We start from the raw sequence: 10,729 nt of genomic DNA on the forward strand, positions 1-10,729 counted from the left end.
TTTGGATTTATTTTCCTGGTCCCAATCAAAGTAGGTGGGGTTAGGGAAATGGGACAAGAGTACAATTTTATTAAGCTAGTACAGGTAAAACGACGGGAGTAGATGAGATATCACTCATTTTACAGGTGTGTTCAGCTTGATTAGACCTACTCAGGACAGGAGGTAGCAAAGGAATTCCAGATTCTGGCTGCTGATGATTTGGGATCTCAAATATGCTAGACTGGGTTAAAATAGTTTATACTTTGAACATCTGTTTTAGCAGTCAGCTAAAAGTGGGGAATGCAAGGACCATTTAACTATTAAGTACATCACATGTATGGATTGCAAAGGGATCTAAATCCACAAGAAGGAATGAAATGGCTCTGCTTTCAAAGGATACAAATGTGAAATTTTAGTGAACAGTGATTCATGTTCTAATTAGCAGACCCAAATCTTCTTTGAAAGAGTTGGTATAATGTTTCCCAGTTTAGAATAGGCAAGATTGAGGAAAGTTATAGTCACTATCTCCTTGCTCTGTGGATTTACAACTAGTTACCACACAAAGTAGAGAAATGGCAGTCCAGTGACTCAGGGTCAAGTTCTCTGACTCAATGGTCAGAATTATTCTCCATTGGGTTTCCACTTACGTCCTTCATTTTGCAAGGGAGGAAACTGAGGCTGCTTCTGAGTCATGCAGTAAATCAGAAATGCCATCAAGGTTATATTCCTGTCCAGTAGACTTTCCGCTGCATGATATTTTTAGAATTAATTACTATATACACGTTTTTTCCACCTCACATGCATACCATCATCAAGATTACTTCTTCTGTTTCAGGGATGTTCAGATAATGGTTCACTCTTTATTTTTAAAAAGGTTCCCTGCTTGAAGATTTTACTGTGGGTTGGACAATTTATAATATGTGAGAAAGCAATGTGAAGTTAGGAAAATAAATTTCAGGCATTGATCGACAATCCCTGTTAAAAGTATTTTTTCCAGTATTTTGTGGTGTCTAATAGCACACCATAATCACATCTAACAGTCTGCTTTAAAAGTTTCACTAAAGACTACTTCGTAGCAAGTTACACTAATGGCAAATCTTGTTAGAACAAGTAATAAGAAGGCATCGTAGGAGTTGATAATCCTTTTTATAGTTGATAAAGTTCCTAGGCACACACCCTTGCTTTCATATACTTACAACTTCCTAAGAAATTAGTCTTTGAATGAATATCCTTTGTTTTTCCTTAACCAGAGGATTGTTTTTTCTGAAAGTTAAAAGAAACAATTTAAAGTATCTAACCCTGGTGTGAAACCATCCTATGCGGCTATTCTCTGGGGCAGTGGTCATTCACCTTCGTCTGCCTTATCTCCCATCTAAATGCATGCTACCAGTTCATGGAACATTCAAAGGACATGTACAAGATCCCCTTGAGCACTAGAACAATCTTTTTGGTTGTGAACTAAAGGCTGACAGATTATCACTTCAACATGAATAATGATGAAATTGGGCACCAGTTATCTTTAAGAATGGTCAGTTTACATCTTGGCTAACACAGTGAAACCTCGTCTCTACTAAAAATACAAAAAATTAGCCTGGCGTGGTGGCGGGCGCCTGTAGTCCCAGCTACTAGGAAGGCTGAGGCAGAGAATTGCTTGAACCCGGGAGACGGAGTTTGCGGTGAACCCAAGATCGCGCCAGTGCACGCCAGCCTGGGCGACAGAGCAAGACTCCGTCTCAAAACAAAATAAAGGTCAGTTTAGAGAATGGTACAAGGGATGAATTTAACGTTATCGAAACAGGGATAATGAATTATAAAGGCAACTCAATTAATGCAACACTGGCAATATTAAAAATGTCTGCACAGCCAACTGTATCCCTGGGAGCTTTGAAATAGTATTATCCATGGTCTTAGAATTGCAGTGCAGTTCAGAACTTGTGCAGATTAGTAGACAGCACTTTTAGGCTGTGGAGGAAGATGTGGAGTCAGAAGATGAAGAGGAGGAGGATATGAAACTCTTAAGTATATCTGAAAAGTGATCTGCCCCTGGAAGTGGTAGCAAGTTACCACAGAGAAAAGTACAACATACTGCTGAAGAAGAAGAAGAAGATGACAACAATTTTGATGATGAGGAAACTGAAGAAAACTCCAGTGAAGAAATCTATATAAGATATTCCAGCCAAAAATGCACAAAAATCAAACCAGAATGAAAAAGACATAAAATCATTAAAACCAAGATCAAAAGGTCAAGAATCCTTCCAAAAAAAAAAAAAAAAAAAAAAAAGAGGAAAACACTCTTACAACACCAAAAAGACCTAGTTCTATAGAAGACCTTAAAGCAAAAATGTTAGCAATAATAGAAAAAGGTAGTTCTCTTCCCAAAATGAAAACCATGTTCATAAATTGTATAAAGAATTGCTTCTGTATGACTGATTAGGAGGCTATTCAAGATCTCTGAATAAGGAAATCTCTTTAAGAAAATAGTTTAAACTTTGTTAAAATTTTCCATCTTATTTTATTTTTGTAACAGTTGATATTTGGCTTTCCTTTTTATAATACAGAGTGGGAACTTTCCCTGCCATGTTTGACAAATGTTGCCCATGTTCCATTGCCAAAAATATAGTGTCTAAAATGCCTATTTAGTTGTTAAGGATGGAACTCTATCCTTTTCTTGATTTTAAGTATGAATGAAATTAGGGAGGACATAGTAGAAGCAGTGGTCACACATGGAAATGATGGGAAAATGAAAATATACACATGAAATAAACTCAGTTTATTATTTTTTAAAATAAAATATTTGAATGGCAAGGAAAATTATTTATGACCATAAAATATATTTCGATATGTTTTAATATCCAAACTCAAGATGTTTATTAAAATCTGTATTTCAATTTGGGAAGCAAAAAGGATGAGAATGAGATTTTAAAGCACACTCAGGATGAATAAAAAACAGTGCAAAACAGACACACACGGAAACCAAAGGTTAGTGGCCGTTACTAGAGATAGTTACCATAAAACATTTTTTTTTAAATCAAAATTGCTGGATTTTCCTTTTCCTTACTCTTTACCTACAGTCACCATTTTCAATGTTTTTGAAAGTTCTTCAAGGACTTTAAGGACCCCTTTAAGGACTTAGAAAGTAAAAATACCATTTTTGTTGATATTTTAATTTTAGAACAATTATTTCAAATTAAAAACAATATGTGCATGTAAGAAATTCAAATGGAATAAAATGGGCATACAGTGCTAAGTTTTTCTAAACTATTCTTCAGAGGCAAAAGTCATTTAAGAGTTTTTTGTTTAATCTTCCAGGAATTATGGCAACATAAGGCTTTATATATAAAAAGTTCTTTGAATAAAACAAGTGTAGATCATAATTCTGATACAAATATATGTAATTTATATATACACATGTGCGTGGCTATTGTATATACATCTACATATATGGACATATCAACTCTTTAAAAAATGTTTCATTGTTTTATTTGAAACCATTTGTAAAAGTTATATCTCCTAAGGAAATTAACCCCATCTATAATTTTGAATTACATTGATTTATTCAAAATTTTCCTAGGATGATGTGGCGAAGATCTGCGGTTTTTTCCTAATATCTATTTTGTCTTCTCTAAACTAACTGCACCCTGATAACTTAGGTGGATTAAAAGACAACCAGAGTAAAGACTTCATTTCCCAGCTTACAAAATGTTTATGTATGGCCTTGTCACTAAGCTCCAACCCCTGCCATATTAAAATAATTGATGCTTAATGACTCCTGTGTCATTTCCTTAATGATTAGCAGCACAGATAGGGTAGACAGCAATTTTTGAGGTCATGTTGGGGGTGCAGCATGGTAGGCAGAAGTCTGGGGATGATGGAGTAGTAAGATAGAAGGATCTCGACACTGCGAAGCCACCAGACTGAGGCTACACTGCTATGCCTGGACTGTTGCCTGGTCTGCCCCTCATTAGGCAGAAACAAACCTGCATATAGTTTACAATATTCTGTTATTATTGATCATAATTTACCGTTAAGATATTTTTTAAAAAGGAAGCCAGATATAAAAACTTATTTTAACTCTTTAAGGGCTTTAAACAAGGTAAATGGAAAATTGTGCATTTCTTCCTCTTTCTATTTACAATCTGTGATCAGCATTTTATTCCCCTTAGAGAGGCTCTATAAAAGATGCTGGGAGCGTTTACAAAATACTATAGCTGAACAGTCTTATTAAAAGTCCTCTCAGGATAGTTTGTTTTCCCTGGGTGATTGCTTTACGGTAGATATTAAAACTCAAAGCTAAAACTCCACAATGACCCTCCTCAGTATGGGGCTTGGGATCAAGGCCTATGTACAACCATGAAAAAGCTTTATACTTTAATTTCAGCTTTTAAAAAAAATCTCCCAAGGTATTGGATTTCACTAAATGATATATTTCTTTTCTTTTTTCTCTACTTATTGTAAATATCCACATTTGTTTAAGTTAGTCTGTAGATCTACATTAGAAGAGATACTATTAATCAAAAAAATGCCTAAGAAGTAATAAGCATGTGAATTTATTCCCAGTCTTACAGGCTAGTGAAGGATTTTGAATTATATTAGATGACACAAATAATGTTTTAGGTTGAGAAATTGCAAAACTAACTCATTCTCAAAGTACATGTCAGTTTGGATGAATGTTTTTCATTATAACAGTCTAAGTATTTTTTGTGTGTATTATTATTTGTTGCCAGTGTCCAAAAATTAGCATTTCATAAAATGTGAATATTTCTATTTGCATTATTGCTAGGAAGAGATTTGTCCACAAGCTTTTATGATGCAAGTGGATTTAACCTAAATCCAAAATTTAATTACAAATAAGGTTGTGTTGACTCATCCTTATGCATTTCAATTAGATGGGAAACACACCAGCTGGGAGCTCTCCACTTATAGATTAAGAAACATTAATTTCAAGAGATCCCAGCATATATAAAAAGGATCCAAATCATCATAGCCTCTCAATACTTTTATTTTTATATACCTATTTGGCATAATACGTATTTTTCCATGTTGTCTAATTGTCAAGATTTAGTGGCAGAAATAAAAGTACTAAAATGTATTGGCTTAGAGCATCCCCAAGCAAGTTCATGTCATCAACTTATCATTTCAAAAGCCTTATAATTCATAATTCTTGACTTTTGCTACATTCAAAGAAGGATTTTTTTATTATCTTGTGCTTTGTTTGTGTGTGTTAGTTATCAATACAAAAAAAGTTTATTTAAAAGGCCTCAGATGATTATTTTGATCCTTGGAACTTTCAAGACATTATCCTTCTGCACTTTTGGAACAAATTAGACATTCTGTGAGAGATGCAAATACAACTTCCAAAGCTACATTTAATTGCATAATTTGTAATAGAAGCTGGGTATGGGCACTGCCTGCAGAGTGATAAACAATCCAGAATAATCTAATCAGCATGATCATTGAATTTTTATTAGTCTTTGGTTAGTTATCCATTAATATGTAAAGGAACCCATCTTTGTGCCTTTATCTTTCACTACTGCACCTTTTTAAAGTTACTACAGAGAAATTTAGAGAAAACCAGAAAATGAATACCTCTAATTTACTTTAAAACCTAGCTCTACATATATCTTCTCTTGAAAATTTAACTCTGCATTGAACAGTCCCCAGATTTTGCTAATATGTTGCACTTGCCGTGCATAGAGTGTGGGTTAACCTTAGCATGTACCTGGTATTATTCAATTTTTATATTTGTCAATCACAAAATCTTAGAGGAAATGAAAATGAGCAACACTTTCTCTTCCTTTTTCCATCTTTCATATCATCTGGAGATATCAGAACATCTTAGTCCTAATTCTTTTGTTAATAGCTGAGGGCCAAATCACCTCACTTCTTTAGCTCTCAATTTTCTCATCTGTAATATATAACGCAGTATGACAAGAAATTTTTCTAAGGCCCATTAGTACCTACAAGGCTCTTAAATTAATGGATAGGAAGAAAATTAGGATCCCTACAAACTTAGTGGCTTAAACAGCACAACTCTTTGTTCTATATTTTTTCATGTCAGAACTATAAAATGTCTCTCAGGGCTAAAATCAAGGTGTTGGTGAGACTGTGTGATATCTTGGCCCATGGCCCCTTCCACCATTTGCAAAGCCAGGATTATAACATCTTTAAATCTTCTCTCTCTCTCTGGTTCTCTCTGACACATTAAAAAGACCCTTGTGATTACATTACTCTCACCTGTGTAATCCAGGATGATTTTTTTACATCTGCAAAATTCCCATTGCTATATAAAGTAATATATTTGCAGTTTCCAGGGATTAGGATGGAGACCTCTTTGGGGAACTATCATTCTGACTCCACTCCAAGGAACTCTGAATATCTTGCGTGTCTTTGCTTTATAAAATGGCCGTCACTATTCAATATCTTGGCAATTTTTTCTCATTTAATATTGACTGGTTTCCCCAATTTCCCGGTTTCTTTCTCTTCCTCAGAATTAGCACAAGTGAACAGGTGAGAGAAAATAAAAGTGACAACCTTAAGAAAGTTCCTAAAATTTAGGAAATGTACAGTTTTCATTCATGGACTGTAGTCTACGTTTCTTGACTATCTAAGTTAGATGGTAGGTGATATTAGATGCCACTCCTCAGAGGTGGTCCTAAAAGTACCTCTTAGAGCTCCGAGCTCAATGGAGACTTGGGGAGAGCAGCACTGCATTTCAGTCCTTCAATGGCATTCTTACCCACATTTGTAGAATGAGGGGAGAGTATCTAGGCAATAGCTTCTTAGTTCTCCTTTAATGAAGACCACATTCTCTTTTCTGGCACAAGAATCCTTTCATTGGTTCAAATGTCAGAGATAAAATCATTTTTCTTCTTCTATGGTTGCCTTCACTTGCTGGTGCTAAAAGTAGTCACTACAAGACTAGTTTACCTCTTCAGTATAATTTGTCTGTTTTATTTCCTTTTTCTCTTTTAAAAATTATAAATGTATAAGCTGTACTTAAATTCAATGTCATATTTTTAACTCAAATAGCACCAATGATTTGATTATCTTGAGCACTAAGTGTCTGATGCTCTAATCTGAGTTTCTTTCTCAAACATAGCAACTATCATCAATTGGTGAATACCTTTCAGACTGTTTTTCTATGTATTTGCATATGTATTTAATTATATATATGTGCATGTAGGTATGTATCAATGTATACTTCTCTTTTGTGGAGTTTTAAAATGAGTGATATCATATCATATGCTATATATATAATCCCAAAACATTTTTGTACTTAGTAAAATATCTTGGTAGTCTTTCAATGTCTTCATCTATTGATTTGCTGTATTATTTTTTATAGATGCATAGTATTCTTTAGTATAGATGTACTATTATCATTTGCCTGTAGGATCAACAAATGGTTAGCAGGATTAATCCTGTTGTAATCACTGGAGAAATTGGCATCTTTTTATGTCTCTAGGGTGGAATATTCTGATCAAAGAAATGACATATAAAAAAGTCAAGATGTATCCCATACTATGGATTTAAAAGATTGAATTAATTTTTAACTACTCAGCTGTCCATGTGAATATATTCCTTAAATTTTAACAATGCTTGCCCATTTCATAGATGAAGCTGTCAAACATAATGACTGTCTCCCCCACAAGACTGCAGAGCTCTGTAAGACAAGGGCCGTGTGTACTGTGCCCATCACTGTATTGTCTATATCTAGCTCAGCACCTGGCATGTAACAGTCCTTTAATATGTTTCTTTGAATGAATGAAGAAAACCCTAAATGAAATGACATTATACAGAAGTTTTCATTAATCCTTACTCTAAAATTTATACAGTTTTAATATGGGACCTTAGAACATTCCTACATGTTTTAAAATCTGAAATTAATTATAAATAAAAGTGGTGTTTTAGGAAGGAGGAGTAAGTCAATAGAAGAGAAAGGGGACAAATATCCAAGGGTCTGAGAGAGAATATGTGACCCCCAAGAGACTGGCCAGAAAGGATATATAAATGACATCGGGGGAATTGCAGAAGGTTCAGCTGCACCTCAAGCAGCTGCCGGAACAGCACAGACAGTGAACTCAAATCCCTTGGAGCCACGGCCTTGGAGCAGCATGAACGCTGATGGCTCTGTCCAGAACATGCAGCCCTCTGTAACCAAAGCCAGCAGCTTCAGCAGAATCTCTATCTTCACCCAAGGTGACTGCATTGGCAGCAGTAAAGGTGGCAATACAGGAAGGATCTCCAGGCCAGGTGTGACACTACATGCCCCAGAAGTGTGCAACCAAGTCACCTCATCCCAGTCTATCCTGAACCTTCTTCCTTGAGCAGCAGCAGCAGCAGCAGCAGCAACAGCAAACTTTGTGCTCTCCCACCCACACCTCAGCAATAGCCACCCTTGAATAATAACATGATCTCACAGGCAGATGACCTCAGCAACTCCTTTGGACAAATGATCCCTAGGTGCCAAGGTTCTACTAAAGCAACTGACTCATCGGCACCTCTATTCCAGCTGCCACTCATCTCCCAGCACCATCAGCAGGCTAACTTCATCATGGCATCCATGGGTCAGCCCCTCCCCACCTCTAACTGTTCCACCTCTAGCCAAGCATCAGCTACTCAGCAAGTGCTGCTACCCTGGGGCTACATGCAGCCTTCTCAACAGATCCAGGTTTCTTACTAATACCCCTGGACAATATCCTAATTCCAACCAGCAATATTAACATTTCTGTCACCTGGTGGCCTGCAGATCCCGATGTGGTCAAAAACTTGCTCAGCCATCCCAGCAGCCCGGTTTATAGCCGATGATGCCTAACTGGCAGCAGGTGGCTTACCAAGGAATGATAGGGGTTCCAGCAGCCACAGAACCAGGGCCTGCTCTGCAGTCAGAGAAGCAGTGTGGGGGGCTAGATGCAAGGCCTGGTGGTTCAGTACCCTCCACTGCCTTCTTACCAAGTCTCAGTGGGTAATCACTCACAAAATGTGGTCCAGCAGCCTTTCTAGCAACTCATGCTGGCCCCTGTGAGCCAGTCTGGGTAAGGAGGCCCCCCAAAAGGGGGCATACCAGTGTACTACAGCATGATCCCACTGGCTCAGCAGAACCATACAAGCCCTACTGTTGGGTTTCTGCAGCCTCCTGGGTCTCAGCAGTACCAGATGCTTCAGTTTCCCTCTCCCTGCAGTCTACCACAGATGCCGCAGCAGTAGTCAGGAGTGTCACCCTCTCGACCAGCTGTGGTGATCATGCAGCTGAATTTCACTAATGGACCCTGAACCTACTCAGAACCCATCCAGGGTCCAGTGGAGTCACTGTAAATACTACAACATGGACCACGAGGACCAGAAGCCTGGAGACCTGTACAATCCTGATATCAGCCCCCAGGCCAACACACAAATGAGCAGCAGCCCTGACACATCTCCTACCCAGGCTTTACCACCCTCTCCTGTCACCAGCTTCAGTGGTGGCTGTCTGCACAGGACTCAGTCCCTTGTTTGTCTTCAGATGGTTCCCCTGGCCTGGGGGTCCAGCACAGGGTGATGGGTGTTACTCCCTCTTAGGCCAGCCTTTAGAGTACAATCTGTCCATCTGCCCTCCCTTGCTCCATGGCCAGTCAACTTACACAGTGCACCAGGGACAGAGTGGACATGGAAACCAGGGCAACAGACAAGCACTCAAATCTGCCTCCTCTGACATGGAGACAGCAGATGTTGTCTTGGGGCAGGTGCTGGAGGTGACAGATCTCCCTGAGGGCATCACCTGTACTGAGGCATACAAACTCTTTAAGCAGCTTGCTATGTCCAATGCCAAGACTCAGCTCAGGGGCTCCCTGGCAAGGGTGGAGGCGACAATGGTGGGACTGCTGAGAATGGCCACTGCTTGGACCTTGCTGCCTTGTACACCATCATGGCTGTGTTCCCCAACCCGCTGATTGCTCAAATGCCTCCCTTCATCTCAACAACTCCCTGAATAGCATCAATCTTTGAATGGCCAAAAGGAACTATGACCTGAGGATCCTGGAGCAAACCAGATCCCAATAAATGGAGAAGAGGAAGGGAGCAACCCAGAAGAGGTGGGGGCAGGGTAGAGGGTGTTGAAGGATCCTGGTAGACTATGGATGGAGACAGGAAGTAAGGAGACTGATGCTAAACTGGAGCCTAAGACAGTAGTGATGAAGACGGAAACAGATGGACATCCACACTGGCATTGGATTCCTTCAGGCTCCCCTTCTTTGGGTCCCCTTTTTTACCCTGGTTGGCCCCTCTGCTTCCCTCTTCTTCCCATCCACTTGTATCATTTTAATTTATTTTCTCTTCTATTTTATTTTTTGTTGCTGTTGTTCAGGAATAAGTATTCTCCAATATTTTTTTAAAGATCTCATCTCAAGCTCCCTTTCCTTTTTTTTTTTTTAAATGGAGTCTCATTGTCACACATCCTGGAGTGTAGTGGCCTGATCTGGGCTCACTGTGACCTTCGCCTCCCGGGCTCAGGTGATCCTCCTGCCTTAGCCTCCTGAGTAGCTGAGACCACAGGTGCATGCCACCATTCCTGGCTAATTTTTTGTATTTTTGGTGGAGATGGGGTTTCACAATATTGCTCAGGCTGGACTCAAACTCCTGACCTCAGGTGATCCACCCGCCTCGGCCTCCCAAAGTGCTGGGATTACAGGCATGAGCCACCGCCCCTGGCCCTTTTTTTGTCTTTATGAATGTATTTATATGGACAGAAATATGAACAGAATTATGATAAACAAAA

General features: G+C 38.7%; 1 pseudogene; it reads left to right on the plus strand.

The window, feature by feature from the left end:
* Positions 1-8,075: 8,075 nt before the first annotated feature.
* On the plus strand, positions 8,076-10,014 carry LOC100429113 (R3H domain-containing protein 2 pseudogene; annotated as a pseudogene).
* The last annotated feature ends 715 nt before the right edge of the window (positions 10,015-10,729 follow it).

The sequence above is a fragment of the Macaca mulatta genome, chromosome 4 (assembly GCF_049350105.2).
Source record: "Macaca mulatta isolate MMU2019108-1 chromosome 4, T2T-MMU8v2.0, whole genome shotgun sequence".
In the NCBI taxonomy this organism is placed as follows: Eukaryota; Metazoa; Chordata; class Mammalia; order Primates; family Cercopithecidae; genus Macaca; species Macaca mulatta.